This window comes from Maylandia zebra, linkage group LG3 (assembly GCF_041146795.1).
Source record: "Maylandia zebra isolate NMK-2024a linkage group LG3, Mzebra_GT3a, whole genome shotgun sequence".
Lineage (NCBI taxonomy): Eukaryota > Metazoa > Chordata > Actinopteri > Cichliformes > Cichlidae > Maylandia > Maylandia zebra.
Genome location: NC_135169.1, coordinates 33,281,340 through 33,300,886, shown reverse-complemented (window position 1 = coordinate 33,300,886; position 19,547 = coordinate 33,281,340). Strand labels below are relative to the sequence as shown.

The following is a 19,547-nucleotide window of genomic DNA, read 5'->3' as shown; positions in this document are numbered from 1 at the left end:
ATGTTATCTAATGCAGGGTCAGTATTCGGTAAACACTCCTTTGCTTTTACTCATCACGTGCCCTGCAAACAGCTTAAAGGAGGGGGTCAGTATTTGCAGAGGTCACAGGCATTTCAACAATAAATGGCTTGTTTTTGTTAAATTTGTGTGTGCACATGTGTGTGTTTGTCCAGCATTTGTGCAAAGAGATAAGGCTCAGAGAGTTCCTGATAAAACCCTGGACACGAGCACCGAGACAGCAGTGCAGGAAAAGAAGCGTGGAAGTTGAAAGAGGCTTAAAAAATATTTATGCATGCTGAGTCAGAAAGTGATTATGTCCCCGATTAGATGAACAGTGTGAACCAGGGATGTCAAACTCGTTTTACATAATGGGTCACATCCAGCCCATTTTGATTTTTTGTGGGATGGATCAATGAAAGTGCACTTTTTATTAGTTTACAGAAGTTTAACTGCACATTTAATCCCTGAGGTATCTTATATAAAAACAGGAAGTGCTACTTCAACAGAAAGAAATCGTCCTTGATGTCTTGATATCTGTTTCGATGGCCTTTGGGAGGCTGAAAAACCTTAAAATGCAATTAAAAGTCCAAATTTTATCTTCTCCTTCACATTTTCCAAAGTCATCCAGTGAGCTCGATTGAAGACTTTGCAGGGCCAATTCTTCCCGTTGAATCTTATGTTTGACAGCGCTGGTGTAAGGACTTTATTCGGAGTATGATACGGATACTTTTCAATGACCTTAGTCATCATTTGGCTTTTCCTTTAATCCCACCATGATACATGTTAATGTTTTTCTTAAAGGTCTCAGCAAATGTTTGATTGTGATGACTCTGATTCAGACAAATCATCACACTCATACATGCCCATGCTATTACACTGCCTTCTCCATGTCTGACAGATGATGATTTTCTCTTCCCATCATTCTTTTAAAAGATAATCTTGGTTTCAATTGTCGGAAGATTTTTTTTCTCAGAACTGTGCAGACTCTTTAAAATGTTTCCTGACAAAGTCTAGTCAGGCCTTCTTGTTCTTGAGTGTAAGCAGTGGTTTGAACCTTGTTTTACACTCATGGACGCATCTCTCAGGAGTGTTCTAGAATAGAATAGAATAGAATTCAACTTTATTGTCATTGCACATGCACAGGTACAGGGCAACGAAATGCAGTTTGCATCCATCCAGAAGTGCTTTAGTGAGATAGATATATTACAATACATATTAGCAATAATAATTCTGGACTTGGTTTGATGTTGTAACAGAGAGTTTCTTATCCTTATCATATTCTATGCACTCGCTCAGGCTTTTTTAATATACTGAATCTATAGTAACTAGTAAATTATCCCTTATTTATTCCATAATTTATTCCAACGTCTTCACACTCTGCACCATTGCTCAATAAATATGCTTTGTTGTTACTGTCTATGTCTCATTGTCAGTATTGTCTATTCTGTTGCGTACACTGAGAGCAAAGAAATTGGCAGAGCCCAGTTCCTTATATGTGTACACATACTTGGTCAATAAAGTTGACTGTGATTCTGAAGGGAACATGCCAAGATACTACTCGTCAGCCAGTCATCCCATAAATGTCTCATAAATTTTAGAATTAAATCTTCCACTCTGCACTTCCGTCGTGTCCTAATTGTTCGCCTTAAATCCCCTGTGGCAGTGCACAGAGGCAAAATTACAAAAACTGTGTTTTGTCCAATATATTATGGACCTAAGTGCACCAGACCTGCAGCCTCTGGCAGAATGTGACAGACGTGTTGACTCTGAGTGTTAGTTTAAGACGTTTATGATCATTGTTAAACTACCTCAAATGAAAGGTGAAAGTCTTTGCTTTGCCTCGCACTCACTGTTTAAATTCCAATCCAATATGCAGCAGACATGCATGCACTCTATAGCTATACTGAAAAACTCTGTACTGAAATCACGAATAAGTCTAAAGACCAGAGTTTATATGTCTAGAACTGAAAGTTTTGGGAGGCTGTTTTAAGGAACAAGTGCTGGAACAGACACAAAGTTAGAGGAGTGGCAGCGTGAGCTGAACTTCAGCAGCACGTCCTGAGTCAGCTCCTGCTGGGAGCTTATCAGTGTGGTAAAGCCTGCCGTGGCTCTCATATTCAGATAGTGCTGCACATATACACATACCTGTGTAGGGGGGAAATATGCACACAGGACTGTTCTTATACAGACACAATGATATGCGCTGACATATAGAAAAATATACTCTTTAGATAATTTTCAGTGCTTTTGAAAAGACCAGCTCTTCACTCTTTCTTCAGGTTTTCACTTCTTATACATTCACTCTCCTACTTAATTGCAGGGATACTGATGTAATAACCTGTAACATATGCATTCACATAAACTGCACTCACATGCACACCTGGCAGGTGGCAGATTGGGCAGTGAACAACCAAGATTCTCCAGATATGGCAGTTAATGAGTAACCCCGCTGTTCCAGGTTGTTTGCTGCTCAGTGGCTGGAAAATTGGAACAATAACATCCAAACCAGGAGGCAATGGCTGTGGAGCCAGGCATGCAGACCACAGGAGATGAAAGACCGGACAGTAAACACCAACAGTAATGGCTGCTTGACCAGAGTCATGTATGAAAGTTGTAAAAGCATCATATGACTGCGATGGGGCAATAGGATCGAACCACCGACCTTCTGATTAGTGGCTGACTACTTCCGTGCCTAAATTAGTCTGCGTTTAATATGGCTTTTGTGTTGTTAACATGTTTAATGTTTTGTATTTTCTTCTATTTAATCTCAAAAAGCTCCTAAAACAGTCAGTGATCACTGTTGACCTCCCTCGGCTTTTATTACCGCTAATCATTTATTTAAGCTCAGTTTTTAAAACCTTAGGATGTAACTACAGCCCAGCCCATGCAGCAGTATATGAATGACTAACCTCGTATTGTGGATGGATTATCTCAGTTGTTCTCCTGGCTGAAGTTTGGTCCTTTTACAGCATCCTGCCATGCAATTACATTTGTTCCTGACCACCGAGAACACTCACGTTAACTTTTATCGAGTGGAAAAAAAGTTAGCTTGTTTATATTATGCTAACATAGCTGTGTCGCTAGCGGTCACGTAGCACATCATTATATACCAGCTAGCCAAACTTCAGTAACCCTACAAACATCACTGCTGTTTAGTTTTCTGTCTTCATTTATGCTGGAAGTGATAACAGAGCTGTACGTTTTAATTTGTTTCCAAAAACCCGCAGTCAGGACATGCTATATTGTATTTAGATAGAAGCTAGCGAGCTAACTTCCTGCTAACTTCTAACTTCGTTAAATGTCATAAATTCCGTTTTAATGGATGCCTGGATGTTAAACTCAATTGTTACACCTGGTAGAGCAGAACGCTGATCATTTTATTAAAGATGAAAGACTTTAGACAGTTTTTCAACTCTCAGTAATGCCATAGTGATCGTTTGATATATGGACCTGCAGCGGAGTTTAGACCCAGACACGGCTAGTGACGTCAGACTTAACGACCGGATAGGATTACCTCTGCTCTTTGCAACCAGGTATGAAAAATAGGCAGCCCTAGCATTTCTCATTGCATTGTCAAAAGAAACTAAAAGATCCTTGTGTCATGGTAAACTGTGTGGCAGCAAAGTTAGGACCCAAACGCAGGACTCTCAAATGGAAAACTCAACTCAAAGTGGCAGCTTTATTTGCTGGGAAAAATGCTCTAAAACAAAATACATGAATACTCAAGAAACAAACTAAAAATCTCCTGACTAGCAACTAAGGACTTGAATGGACTGGAGAACATGGAACTAATGCAAGAACACACAGCCAATGTACGACACTACAACAAACAGAGAAAAAACTGAATACACTGAACACTGGACAAGAAGCTATCAAAATAAAACAAGAAACATGAGACCTTCACAAAGATGCAGACTTGACACTGTGACATGGCGACACGGCCGACTGGGGGAACAGAGGGAACAGGAAACACGGAGACAAGAGTAAGTAAACGTGGAAGACAGGGAAGGCATAGTGACGCAAAACTAGGAACTATAAATATAACTTCAACCAAAATTAGACAAACTGGGTCCAAAACCCAGTACCGTGAGATCCGGTACCGTGAGTAAAGGAGGTGATCTGACGCTGAAGCGCACCTGGGTTGTGCAGCAGGACAATGATCCAAAACACACCAGCAAGGCCACCTCTGAATGTCTTAAGCAAAACAGAATGAAGACTTTGGAGTGGCCTATTATAAGTCCTGACCTGAATCATACTGAGATGCTGACCTTAAAGAGGCAGTTCATACTCATAAAAAACCTCCAGGTGGCTGAATTACAACAATTCTGCAAACATGAGTGGGTCAAAAATTCTCTTTGGTGCTGTTACAGACTCATTATCAGTTGCCGCAAATGCTTGATTGTTGCTGCTAAGTTTGGCCCAACCAGGTTTAGGGGCAATCACTTTTTCCCACAGGGCCATGTAGGTTGATTTTATACAGCTGTGGTAATGGTGCTAGAAACACCTGAATTAAAAGATTAAGCGTCTGTGTGACCCAGTGCTTTTGTCCACTGAAATAGGCTAAGCCAAGCTGAATTCAAGACTCGCCTGTTTCAATATGTTTACTGATATCAGCAACGAAGCAGTAAGGCACAAGGACAAAGGTGGAAAAAAGTTTTTTTTTTTACTTTAATTTTTACTTTAATTGAATTTAATTGAATCCATAAAATCCCAAATAGCATTAAGAGAATCCACTTTAGTTCATTACACTAACATTCATGTGTCTGCAGACCTTTGCACAGCTCTACCGACTGGGCATTACAGTTTACTGTTGCATCATCATATATTGATTTAATGAAGAGAGAAAATGCTGTGCTTGAATGGCCTCTTCTGCTAAATATAGCACACTTCTTGGAAGCACAAACTGTGTTGACTGCATTCTGGAAGCTGAGAGTTTTACCCTCACGTACAGAATTGATTTCTGCTTTGCAATCATGTGACAAAATTTGAGATTAAGTCAAAAGTTTTTTGGTTTTTTTTACATGATCCCAATCCTTGCTCCGGTCAGATGTAGCAGAAGCCAATTAAACGAGAGATGAAAGAGAAAAGATTACTGCCCTGCTAAATGAAAAATGACACACCACCAGATTCTTCAGGGAAGTCCTGGGAGAAAAATTACGCTGATCTTCATCTTGTTAAGCCATGAACGTGGACATGCGGCAGAGCCATTGCAGCTCATCTGGCTAATGCACTGCTGTGCTGAGCCTCCCTGCTCTTTAACAACAGCTCCACATGTGTTGCCTTTTCCCTCAGCATGCAGTACCTTATAATCTTAATGATGCAACACGAGCTGACTCGAGTCTTGTTTTTTGTGATTGTCAAATAGATGAAATCCCAACACTGTTTTTTTTTAATGTTAGTGTGAGAAAAAAATATACAACACGTTTTATTTGGTTGTTGTTTCTTCTAACCTTCGATCACATCTTTTCAGCTGCCAGCCACACACACACAACAACCACACCTCAGGCCCCAGCACATCCTTTTATAGGCGAGACATGAATAGCTGATTGAGCTCAGTGTGTCTCAGCCTCCCCTGCCACCGCCTGAAACCCAATGCTATGGGCTCAAAATGTGGTCATAAATTCATTTTGTACTTGTAAATCGGTTTTGTACTTGTAAAAAAGATTTGTATGTGTAAAAAAAATTTGTGTGTGCGTAAAAAACATTTGTATGCGTAAAAAAAATTTGTGCGTGGACTTAGCCAAAAAAAACCCCCTGCAAGTTACAAGTACGAATTTTGACCCTATTTTTCTTCCTTTAAGCTGATTGGTCAATGTCATGTCAATCACAAATTAAACAATCCAATCAGAGAACTGATGGGTTTGGCTGTCGGAGGGGCGCTTTTTTTGAACTGCAGGTCCTTGAAGGGAGTAAATGCCCTTTTACATACCAACCCAGCGTTTTCCTTCATCACCACGAAGGAAAACAGTCTGTGGTCGTCCGAGTTTGGTGATTTTTGTGTCACAGGACTACGTGTTTAACACAGGGACTTCCACAGCCTTTTCAACAGCGCTGCGGACCGCAGGGGGGGGGGGCAGTGTTTTGGAAATGAGCGTCTTCATTACAAAGCTTTCTTCGTTATGAATTAGCATACGTGTTTTTATTGAACATTTGAAGAACTAGCAAAAAAAACCAGAAACTCTTGTAGAGGACATAAAGTCAGAGATAAAAACAACAAGGAGCAGGTGCATCTAGTACAGGTAGAGCTGCTGCAAAAACCCACAGAGCCCAGCAGCCAGCATAACAAATTCTGGATCCTTTGCTTTTAGTTAGCAATTAGCATTAGCAGCACATCCTGCGTCCGATGTGAAAGGACTTTTATGCTGCGCACTGTGACTCACAGCAGTGGTCCCGGGTCAGCCCTTTGTGTTAAACTAATCCTAAAGTAATAATGGTATTTCTAACCACTGATATACCACAACTTTACCCTTTCAACAGCTGCTGAAAGTAAGGGGACCTAGCTGCTATCGGATATGTATATAGAGATTACCCTTCAAGGACCTGCAGTTCAAAAAAGCGCCCCTCCGACAGCCAAACCCATCTGTTCTCGGATTGGATTGTTTAATTTGTGATTGACATGACATTGACCAATCAGCTTAAAGGATGAAAAATAGGGTCAAAATTCGTACTTGTAACTTGCAGGGGTTTTTTTTTGGCTAAGTCCACACACAAATCTTTTTTACACACGCACAAATCTTTTTTACATATACAAATTTTTTTTACACATACAAATCTTTTTTACAAGTACAAAACCGATTTACAAGTACAAAATATTTATGACCACATTTTGAGCCCATATTATGCTCCTCAACTCCCCTGCAGCCACGCCTCAAGCCACACCCCACCAGAGTTAACTTTAAAGATCCTATTTCTTCTTGGAAGACTTCACTTCTAGTCTTTATTGTGTCTCGTTCTTTATTAAGGGACCATACAATAAGTCAGGCCGGGAGAGCGCAGTGTTGCCAACTTAGCGACTTTGCCGCTATATTTAGCGAGTTTTCAGACCCCTTAGCGACTTTTTGTCCAAAAAAAAGTCGCTAAAAAAAGACGTGAAAGCACGTTTTGCTTTTACTCTCAACAAGCAGCGGGTGCTGTAACGCAGTCAGTTCTTCTTTTACTCTTTTACTGTTATGCTGTTTTGTGGATCGCAAGGTTTAAAACTACTTATAAACACACACACACACAAAGTAACTCCACCAGAGTGCCTATTTCGGGTCACTTTTGCCGGTCCAAGCCCAGGTAAAGGAGCAGGGTTGGAATTGTGACATTAAAAAAAACAATAATTGCTAAAAGAAATTTAATTTGTAGTTCTAAATAAACTCTAAATGCATTTAGGACGTTTTTTACTCACTTTATGTCTCTTCCACGATGTTATTTCTCTCTCCAACAACATAGGTTACAATTAGATTAGCATGACCAATTATGCAAATTAGGCGATGACGTCATTTAGCGACTTCTAGCGACTTCTAGCGACTTTTAGGACAACCAATAGCGATTTTCCTTACTGAGGAGTTGGCAACACTGGGAGAGCGGCTCTGGATGTGAAACAAAGCCCTAAATTTACGCTGTTAGTAAAAGCACCAATAAAGAAGACTCCGTGTTCAGATTGACTGAGAAATAACGGTTTTGGCATATATGAATGCTTCGATGATTTGATTTTTAGTTTTTAGATTACATCACCAAGGTAGTATGGCGGCGTGGTGGTTCGCACTGCTGCCTCACAGCAAGAATGTCCAGGGTTCGAGCCACCATCTGGCCTTTCTGGTGGAGCTTGTATGTTCTCCAACTTTCTCCAGACATGCAGTTTTAGGTTAATTCATGGTTATCTTGCCCATAGGTGCGAATGGTTGTCTGTCTCTCTGTGTTAGCCCTGTGACAGACTGGGTGATTTGTCCATGTGGCAGCTGGGATAGGCTCCCATGACCCTAAATTGGATAGATGAAAGAAAATTGAAGGATGGATAGAATAAATCACTCTTTTCTTTCCTCCAACTTAACCTAACCCTTGTGAAGTTAGGTTAAGCTACTTGCTCATTTAACCTCACATGCACATCTTGTTGCACTGTGGGAGGAAGCCAGAGTACCCGGACAGAACCCACCCAGCCGAAGGGCGAGGGCTCAACTTCCACACAGAAAGGCGTTCAGAGAGTTTGCTCTGTCAATCAGAAAAAAGATGAATTAGGACAAAGACTGAGACAAAAGATTTTAGAGGCAGTCGCTGGCTTTTATTCAGCTGGTTTGCTTTTCGTTGAGAGCAGCAAAGGTCACTGGGTCATTTTAGGTGTTGCGTTTTTGTAATGCGTGTTTTCCTTCCTTTATCCTCAGCTGTTGATGAGTGGGTTCCTCTAGTTACAGTAAATTCAATCCTTCACCTGTACGAGCCTGTTCAGCTTCTTCACAAGCAGGCTGCAGCTTTGGACACCCAATACCAAGTGAAAAACGATCTTGCCTGCAATTTGATTGTGACTGAGCGATGGCAGGTGAACAATACTAAGCCCTGGATAATGGCACCATCTGATCAAGCAAAGGGAGCAAGTCAAAACATCTTCATTTGGGACTGAAGGACAGCACTGGGAGGGGATGAGGAAGAGGAGGAAGAGGAGGTGTGAGGTATGCAGAATGTCATAACTCCTGACCAAAAAAACTTTCCCAGGGAACATAATGTAATAGTTATAATAACAAACATGAAAACAGCTCTTTTGTGCTTTCTGGCACGGACGCCTCAGCTTTACCGGTGTATGAAATGAATGGAAGGAAGAAATAACATCCAGCCTTCCTCAGCCTGCTATTTAAATCTGAGGGAAAGCAACCGATGAAAGAAAAAGCCCCGACTGTTTGTTTCCATTAGGATAAATCGGTGTTCCTACAATGATGTTTTTACTCCCACTATAGATCCTTTGCTTTGCTTGCTGCAAACTCCAAATAAGGAGCAGAACAGTGACATCCCGTCTCACTGCTTATTGTTTTCCAAGAAACCTCCTTGTCTTTCCAGGTCTGGGGGACGCTGAGCGCACGTCCTACCCGAGGCGTGTGGGGTTAGCAACATGACGTAGTGCTTATTCACATTCATGTATCTATAAACACTTATTGACAGAAACATAAGACGGGGGTTGCACAACAGAGGGGAGAGGAGGGGAAAGGTAGATGGACAAAAAGAGAGGTGTGGGAAGCGAAGAGGTGCAGAGAGAGGAAAAAGAGGGAAGGATGGGGAAAAAGTTTGTGAAATTGTGCACAAGAGAAAGGAATGTATGACTTTCTAGTGAGAAAAGACAGAGGAGTGAAGAGAAGAGAAAGCAGAGACTGATAGGCAGTGAGAGGAGGCGGGGAGGAGGAGGAGAAGGAGGTGTGTGAGGCTGGGCATGGAGATGGAAATTTGAGCCATGTGTTTACCATGTTCCCAAAAACATAAGAGTACCTGGGACAATGTGTTCGAATCACACATACTGAGAATGAGACCTAAATACACTGAATGAGTACGGCTGGTTTTCAGGTCCTGGGGACATTCTGTAAGCGGTAAACACCAAGAGGAATTTTACTCTCCGGTATATGTCCAGCTGCTTTTCTTGGACTGCACTTATATAAAGGCTCAACTTATCATTATATAGGAAGAAGCCTTTTTCCTTGTCAACTTGAAATGGAAGCTCACTGTACACTTTCGTGTTTTAGCTCATTTACTTCAGCTTACCCATCCATTAAATCCCATTTATCATTTTTTTAAATTTATTATTTTACAAACTGAAAGGATTTGTGACTTTTTTCACAGCTTCCATCCATTCGTCTGTTTTCCTCCTTGATTTTCGCTATCTTGATGTGGATTTATAAAGCTTTTCTCTTACTTTTTATCATGTGTGTACTCTTCCAGTTGTGGCTGCTCATATTAAACATTGCCACAGTTTGAAATAATGAGATCAGTGTGTGCAAAGGTAATCCCAGTGAACCAAAAGCTTGGGTTTCAGGCTGCTCTAGACACACTGTTTCATACACATAATCCCCACCCACCTGCTGTTCAAACCTTCTGTTTGTGAGGGTTAGCCAAATAGAAGAAAGGGTTAAAGGGAGATGAGTTAATACATCAAGCAGCATCAACCAGAGTGAGGGTCCAGGCCCATCCAATAATTTTATTGTTTAGTCCCACTGAGTGATTCTTGAGCTAATATTATACCACGCACATTCACAGTTATGCCGATCTGCCTGATCTGTATTAATGAAACGTCTGAATAAAACATCACCTCCCGTGCTCGGGATCTTGCTGCGTGTGTCTCTGGATCAAACTCGAGCCAGGCTGAACTCACTTGCGTCTTGTCTTATTGCTTGTCTTGCACGGTGATGCCCCATTAAACTTAATCACAGTTGACACACTTAATGTTTCTCACGCGGCTCTTTATTTGCTCAGATAGCCGAATTCACACTCACAATTCACACTGGGTCACACTGGGACAAAGGACAGTGATTTGATCTCTGTGTTAAAAGAATAGAAAGATATCTGTTAGGGGAAAAAAGTGAAAATTCAAAGTGAGGTGCAGAAAATGAGATTCTGCGTGTTGGATTCATTGATTAAAATACAAAAATACGAGGAAAAACAAGGAAGCGCAGTCACCCCGATCAGCTGAGTTTGTTTTGTTCCTGTAGATACTCGACTGTGGTGGAGAGAGGATGACGGACAGATAAAAAAAAATCAGAGTGAGTTGTTTTTCACATGAGGCAGCATATAGAGTATCCTCTTTTTTCTGTCTGTGCGTGCTGCGTGTATTCACTTCCCCCCTCGGTGAAGGCCCTCCCTGACTGTCAGCACTACCCAGCTGTTTTTATGGAAGTCTGGCTGAATCCAGTTCCCACTGCCTCAAGACATGACCTCATCTTACACCCCTTCTCCTGCTCCTCCCAGCCTCCCTCCATCTATCGATTGCAACATTTCCCCCTTTTTTTGCTTACTATCATCGTTCCTTTGATTTTTGTCATTGTCCTTGGTGTACTGTTGTTTACCACTTAATTTCACATCGTCTTTTTCTGTCCCCCTTTTTCCGTTTTTTTTTTTTTTTGCTTCCTGTCAACCCCCCCTACCCACCCCCACTGTTTACCCTCCTCTCCTGTCTCTTGAGTTCTTCTGCTTCTCCTGTCACCAGCTTTCCTTTTTTCTTTTCTCTTGTTTGTCCAAAGAAACAAGTTGAGAAAACAAAAAACAACATGAACTAAAGAGCATAGAGTGTATTCGTATATTCAGACACGTATGTCTCACTGCTTTCTGTCCAGATATACAGGATGTTAAAGTGTGGAAGCCCCAAGTTGCTGGGTAAGCTGTTGTTTTTGTCCCCGTCCTTCAGGTTCCCTCAGGTGGTCAGCCAGGGCTTCTGTTTCTGCAGCAGGCAGAGGGCACATGAACAGAAAAGCACAACTAATCTAAAACTGAAGTAAACAGAAACAAAAGCATTCTTTTTTTAATTTGTTATTTAATTAAGAGCAAAAGGGCCTGAACAGGTTTGAGCATAAAAATACTAATAAAGGGAAATCATGGATCATTTACCTGGTTGAAACAGGTTACAAACAGTGTTGAAAATATGACCACATAAGCCGACTTTTATAATTACGATGATGTGTGCTGCTCTCGTTTGTGTTTGTGATCTTCTTGTTCCTCCAGTTTAGCTCCTTGAGCAGAGCCACACTGCTTCCTAGTGAAGTGAAACAGTGTTAAACAATGAAAACTGACCACTGTGTGCGCTTCTCACACTGCTTTTGGGGATCTTTCTACAATCTTCTTCCCCCTTTGTGTAGAACTTTGATGCCCCTCCTCTTTATGTCCGATGAAAGGTTTTAACCAATCAGCCGTCTACTCATGCACAGCATCATCGCTGTTCTTTGAGGGATGACAGATCTGCTTGTTTCATCTGCATATTTTTCACCGTACATAACAAAGTAGCTACACAAATGGAAAATATATTCAGTTACTCGTGATATGAGCTTGCCCAGAGAACAGGCAGTGTAAGCCTGCTTAACAAAACACACAAAAAAACACAAAGCTAAGTGTTAATTCCTACAAAAATGCTAACATTGACGCACATGTTCATTCTCAGTCTTGGACGCTTGCTTGACTTGTGTTTGTATTTGATATATTACTTACATTGATGGTACATAAATCGGTTTCACAGACCTCATTTGGACATGTTAATGGACAGTAAACACGGAAGTAATTAATGAGCTTAAAAATGGTTTTTCTTCCATTCAGATGGTCCAGGACCCTGATATTGCACTACTGGCCCACCGGATTGGAGTTAAACACTGACTGGAGCAGGACTACTATGACTGTGTTTATCCTGATGTGATGCATAGTTACGGCTTAAGTAAAAAAAAGACCTGTGGAGACAAAAAGGTCATTCCAGTGAAAATTGGATAGAGATGAAGTGCATATTTTTAGAGGGTTAGGAGTCGGCACGGTTAAGATCAGAGGAAGTCTTCAGGATTTCAATGATGGAAGCAGGACTGTGTGTATGTACAGTCATGTGTGTGTTCGCTATATGATCTACCACTCTCGTGAAGCTGTAGAATCTAACACCTTTCTTCTTCGTGGACCTTTCCCACGATGACTCTCTCCCGGCTTCTCTCTACTCTGCTGTGTGCATTCATCATCCTTTAGGATGGGAGGATTAGTAAAGTGGGCTCAAAGAGGATCACACAGAACACAAATAATTACAACCCATTACAAGCCCCCGCATCATTTAGCAAAAGAAATATGTCAAAAGACCAGACTTTTGCTTTGGCTGACGGTGCTCTCTCAGCATGGTTCAGTCTTAGTTTTCAGTGGATTAGGATTGAAATGTAGTAAATCTATTACATGGGAGCGTTTGTTTTCCTAAACTTGGTCTCATCAGGTGTCATTTTTGGTTTTTACGCATTCTATCAGGCAAAATGCAGTTTTATTACCTTTTAATTTTTTTATTTTACCTCCATTCCTGCTCATTTAGCAAGATGAGATTCTTACGGGAGGAGGGACCACAGCCATTTGGGAAATGTGGAACTGAAAGGGATGCAAACCTCAACAAGAACACAATGCACTCATATTCATAGAGGATGTGTAACCGGCGATTGCGTTAAATGTACTAAACTCTTGTTTCGGTTGTGTTCACATCTGCATGCGGACAGATGCAAAGCAGCTGCAGAGACACAAAATGCCCCAAAAAGATTCGAACTAAAGATGCAGATCTGAGCAGCACATCGTCTGTATCGTTGGAGTCATTTTGATCTCTGTTAGTCTTTGCTCGCTTACCATCGCCCAGCAGTTAACGTCAAAGCTGCAGAAGTTTCATTAGACAAAGTCACGTGCGCTTCAGAGACTGTGCAACATTTAGCACTCAGAGCATGTTTGAATCCCTGCTGCGCCTGATATGAATGTGATTATCAGTCCGTTCACAGGTTTTTAAATTGGGTTTGCTTTTGCTTGCTGGAACAGCAACACCTACTGATTGGTCACGCAATTCATTTTCAGTGACAAAACAGGACATGATGGACAAATAACTTAATGACAGCTGACAGCAAGCATGATCATATTATATTAGTTATTCTGCAGGATTAACTAGAGGTTAATTATAAACTGAAATAAATGTGAGTCCTTGGGGTTGATCCTCTTAAGGATGATGTTTCCTTGCAGGCTGGTTGGACTTTAAATTATTTATGCTGTGTGTGAGTGCAGTCTGAGCTATAAATAGCTTCAGCTAAACATAAAGCCACTCGCTTTACCACAGCCATCTTACACACACACAGTTGTGTTTTACCCACAAATACACACGTTCATTCACATCTACACTGTCGTGCGAGATGCCGTGTTATGTGTGTTATCATGCAGGCATATTTGATCTTCTGGATGTCCGCGCAAGACTCACACAATCTGCAGTCTGCTCCAGTGTCAAGCTTGCTGTGCAGCATCTGTACGAGCAGGGTTACACGGGCGTTACCAGCCTATAGCGGCTCGCTCTGCTTTGTTCATTAATAGATTTTCCAAAGGACGTGAACTTTGCAAAGATGCAGAAAAAAATGGTAAAGGTCAGAGTACATATGCAGCATAAGGTTTTCTTCCATCAATGATTGGCTGAATCATGAGTCACACGAAAGGAGAGAATACACTGAAGGCTGCAAGTCACTCACTAGAAGTGACTGAATAAATTGAAAAAGATACATCATAAATGAGTTTAAATATGAAAAATTTGAATAATGGATGTTTTGCTCTTAATGTGACACAGTTTCTGTTGTGTAGGGCTGAAAGACTTCACCAGTCAGTCAGTTAACATTCACCCCTCGTTGGACATCGTGGAAGAGGGGCGTGCATCTTATAGTTGTTCAACAAGTCTGTGTGCTGTTCCACCTGCTTCTGATGTTATTAGTCCATTTAACACGTGTTATCAGCAGAAATCAGCCAAAGTGGGTGGCTGTTCACCGTCAAGATGATGCCACGCTGTGTCAGTAATGTTGAGGCTGTGTTTTATTCCAGTAAGGAAGTAATGTTTATTTAGTTGGACTGTTTAAGGAAAAAGTTTCACAAAATGCTTAATGTGAGTCAAAATGGTGATAATGAATGAAAACGGTATTTTTCTCCTGCACTGATCGAACGCACATGTAGTGCCAGCAGGGGAACTTTGACCCACTTGTCTACAATATTAAACATTTCCCTGCACAGGCAACGGGAGACTAAATATAATATTGATAATATGACTTGGCTAAATATGCAGTATATCTATATGGCAGTGAAAACTACATACAATTACTGCATACTCTGTCATCTTCATTTACAGTTTTCATTTTATTTACGGTGTATTTTAGTAATGCCATGCACACTGCTAGCTTTGCAGGAAGTGAAGGCCACAGCCTACACACATGCCAACATTTGTGTCTTACGAATTGCGGCGACAGCTACTCAGTTGGTTTTAAAACTGCAAACCAAAGTATTGCATCAGCAGACGTGAATTTGTCATATGCACAAAACCTTACTTCCTTCTTCCCCACACATTCTCTCAGCAATATGCACACAACCACAAACATGCAAAAATACTCACATTTCAGTTATACTAACAGCAGCAACAACTGAAACTTGAAATGGAAGAGATTTCAATTATATTATAGTACTGAACTTATATACTCTTGACACTTAATTAGGTACAGTGTGCAAGTACCTGGTTACACCTTTTCTGTACCGTACCTCAGTTTTCTATTCTTAGCTGACAGGAGTGGTATTCAGTGTGGTCTTTTGCTGCTGTGGCCCAGCTTCAGGGTTTGTTTTGTTCTATCTTCACAGATGCTCTTCTGCAGACCTTGGCTGTAATGAGTGGTTATTTGAATAACAGGGCAACATGATGTATAGAAGGACACATGTGGTCGTTCACTGCGCCTGGTCTCACCTCTGACATCAACAAAGCACCAATAGCTACACCACGTTCAAACTCACTTAAATCATCTTCCTTTCTCATTTTGATCCCTAGTTTGAACTTCAGCAGGTCATACTGAGTCATGTAGACTGAGTTCCTGCTATTGGGTGTACTGATTAGATGTTTGCATCAACGAGCAGGTTAGCATAAAGTGCCCAGTGAATATAGAGGTGTTAAATAGTTATTACTTTTTGCTTAATAAAGCCTCCTATTGCTTATCATTAGTAGAACAATTAGCTTTTATTTATTTATTTGTTGCATTTTCTGAATAAAATGTTCTCTATATGTATTAAATGTATCAAAACAAGTCATTTCTGACACGATGCTGATGAAACCTGTCAACAAAAAACATTAATGACAGCAGAGAAAATGCACAGTGGAAAGTAACACTGTGCATTGCTTAAGTAGTTAATGCACCTGTACCCAGTACCAGTCTGGGTACAGGTGCCTGTATCTTGTTCATCGCGTTCTCCCCCTAGCGGTCTCATTGTGTCAGCACATCCTTGATCATGTACTGATGTGCAGCCGCCGGCAGGGGGCGGTGTAGCACAAGTCTGTACCAGCCTGGACAACCCTTTTCTGCATATGAGAGCAGCGAAGCAGCAGGCGGTTAACAGGTTAGTAAAGTTGTATTTTTGTTTGTATATAGATCCATAGTGACTTGGATGAAAGCAAAAAAAAAAAAAACCCTGTGGTTTCTCATCAAAACATTTTTTGTTGCCGCCGCCGCCAGTTGAACCATCTTTGTAGGGTTTACATCACCAACTGTTGCTAATTAGCTAATTAAGACTATAAAGCTCCACAAAGAGTGAAAGCCTTGGTGTTGCTGGTCTGTGGTGGCTCCTTCTGGTTGTTTTAAACGCTCTGTAACTCTTTCAAATGATGACAATAGACTGGGATAGAAAAAGAAAGCGTTTAAGTTTCATGCACAAAGGCAGTTAAAGGTTTTATGTTAGATGGCAGGCTAGCGAAGCTAAAAGCTCATTAGCTGACATAAAACAAAACAACTGTATTTGTTGCATTTTGCTCCACCTAATTGAAGCATTGGGACTTTGAACACACAAATCTGTTTGACAAATAAGTGGCCAAAGTCCAAATCCAGAGAGCTGCAAAGATTCAATACATGCTGAGGACAAATCAATACAAAATCCTTTTTAGAGAAAAAAATTAAAGCTCCAACATATTTAATATCTAGTGAATGCGTCACAATTTCCAGGTGACAGTGTCTGAGTCCAAGGATTAACGATGTATAATTTATACTCGTGTAAAGAAGCAACGAAGCTGTTTTTGTGTGTTATAACTGTCATAAATGATCAGCTTCATTAGGCTTGATCAGAAATTAAGGAAACATAGGTGCATAAACCTTAAATGTCCACATTTACTGTAAATCATCAGATGTGGGAAGGGTTCTTAGATCAGGATGAGCATTGCAGGAATGTTTAGAAGAGGCCTTACTTGTGCTGAGATTAGTGTTTTATCCTTCAGGCGAGAAATGCCGGGAAATATGAGGAATGTGTTGTCAGCTGTAGCTACTGTATCTGAAGCTTATGCTTGCTGACAGGAGGGTCAGACACATGAAGGAAAAGGTGAAAGGGGTTTTTTTTTGTAAGAGTATCTTAAGGAAAAACAGACAACTTCCTCTCTGCAGTCCAGACCTGTGCAACATGATTTATTCTTTAAAGACTCTGAATTTTGATTAAGTACTGTAGCTGCTGTCCAGGTGGAGTATAGTTGTGTGAGACCACAAGACAGGTTCAGTGTAGTCAAGCACCGGTCACAGGGAAACTATTGCACACTTGCTTTCAGTCTGTGTGCACGTATGCCCCATTCACATGCTTGCTGCAGATCCTCAGAAAGTTCTAATTTTTGTTTTTGAGAGTCAGCGTCTAAAAAAAGGCCTCAAATTGATGGCAATTTCAGAAAGGCGAACATTAAATTTGATCTGTGGCAGACTTGATGAGCATTTGTCTGCTTATTTATTCTCCCTTTTTTAGATTTGTTTAATTTTCCATCCCACAACAATGACAAATCCCACTACTTTTTTTTAAAAATAGTTAAGGTATTTGCACAACTTGTGTGGCTGTGCGCTGAATTTAAAACCCAGAAAAGGAAGAAAACCAAGGGGATTAAATATAAGAAAGCGTCAGTGTCACAAAAGTCTGTTGGAGTCCTTCACATATTTTGCCTAAATATTCAGTGTGATCAGCAGACACATTCACAAACTTCCTCTCCATCCACCACCCCCCCCCCCCCTGTGTCCTATGGGACCAACACAGAATTCTGGTGAGGGGTCTCCAGAGCCAAAAAGCAGGAAGTCACAGCTGTGCTCATCCCCCTTTCGGCATGTGTGAGACTGCGAGTATATGTTTTTATGTCTCTTGTCTGCATCAGTGTGTGTGTATGTGTGTGTGTATGTGTGTGTGTCTGCGTTGCTCTCTCGGACAGTTTATCTGTCCAGTTGGACTTTCTATTCCCACTGCTTTACTGGAGAAGTTTCCAGCACTGTTAAATGAGGGAGCGAAACCTTGGCTTATAGAGCCTAATAAACACTGTGTGTCATTGTGGCTAACGCTGCAAAGCTGAGTGCAGTGGACTGGTTTGTGGAAACACACACACACACACACACACACACACACACACACACACCCTCTGTAGACTTGTTTTTATTGTTTCTGCCTCCTCCACTTATTTTGTTACTTTTCCTGTCTTATTGCTCTCTTATGTATACATGTAGTTATCTATTATATAATGAACTGAGGTCCAGCCTCAGTTCATTATATAATTAATCAAAAAAATGCTGATATCTTCTGGTTTTAGTCTTTGTGGACTACAAAAGTGGAAACTTCAAATTCTGAGACGTTGCGATGGAGAGTACGGTGTTAATAGGTGTAAAACACAATAGAAGAAATGCATAAATGATCAAAAAGTTTTGAAAAAGCTTGCAAAAGTTAACATTAACTGTTGAAACTGTTAGATAAAACCATAAATATGCTGTGTAAACGTTGTTGATAAATATATGAAATACAGTAGCTAGCTAAAATTGTGGATAAACTGTTGAAAATCATCAGCTAAATAAGTTTCTAGCTGTTGAAATTGTTAGCTGAAATTACAAAGTCCTTCTGAAAGCAAACATTTTCATTCAGCGACCTGGAAATGCACATGCGGCAGTTCGGGCAGTTATTTTGAAAACCATGTTGCATAGTTTGTCCACCAGAGGGAGCTCTGCAACTTCCCTGGTGGTTGTGTTTGGAACGCTGCAAATAAAACTGATCCGAGCCGAGTCGGGCAGCTACATGTAACAAACGTTGATGTTTGGTGTTTAAAATAATATTGGCCAATTTATCGAAATATCAGATTTTTAAGTTACGAGATATTGGTATCCATATCTGCCTCAAAAATCCTGTGTTGTCTGTGCCCCAATCAACAGTCTAGTCTAATAAAAATGCTTAAGGTTGCTAACTTTTTGCTGCAAAATAAGGTTATAAAAACCTGGAAGTTATATTCATACCATTGTCTGTGCCATTTTTTGTTTGTTTGGGGATTATCCCTCCCCTTCTTATAGTGTCCGTTTCCCAGACATTGATTAATCCTAGTCTTAGACTAAAAACATGTCTCAATGATGATCTTCTCTCAGTCTAGACTTCGTGCACATACAGAATAAATCTTCTTTCAGCTGCTTCTTTATTTGCATGGGTTCACCACAGTGGATCTGGTCGTCTTGACTATTGTAACGGTCTTTATTCAGGTGTCAGTCTGTCACTGCTCAGCCGATTGCAGCTGGTCCAAAGCGCTGCGGCACAGCTATTAACTGGCACACACATGCAAGCCCACATATCCCCCATAGTAGCTTCCCTATACTGACTTTTATTTGTTTTTTAAAGCATCACATGGGTCGGCGCCTTCTTACCTCTCTGATCTTTTATGTTTGCACACTCCCTCTAGATCAGAAAGGTCTGCTGAGCAAATGCTCCTAGCTCCCGAGTTCCAGATGAAAAGACAGAGGATATCGGGTCTTTGCTGTAGCTGGTCTGATGTTGCCTCCTCACATCAGTGCCTGTCTATTATTAGACACTTTAAAAACCCATTTAAACCCACTTTTATT

The 19,547-nt window shown here is 40.9% G+C and overlaps 1 protein-coding gene across 1 annotated transcript in view; it reads left to right on the top strand.

Moving 5' to 3' along the window:
• The first annotated feature begins 15,976 nt into the window (after window positions 1–15,976).
• Window positions 15,977–19,547, top strand: part of svep1 (sushi, von Willebrand factor type A, EGF and pentraxin domain containing 1) — a 120,213-nt gene continuing 116,642 nt past the window's right edge. The window contains exon 1 of the mRNA XM_076881725.1: window positions 15,977–16,062. The gene's annotated coding sequence lies outside the window, so the exon portion shown is untranslated. The remainder of the gene's footprint in view (window positions 16,063–19,547) is intronic.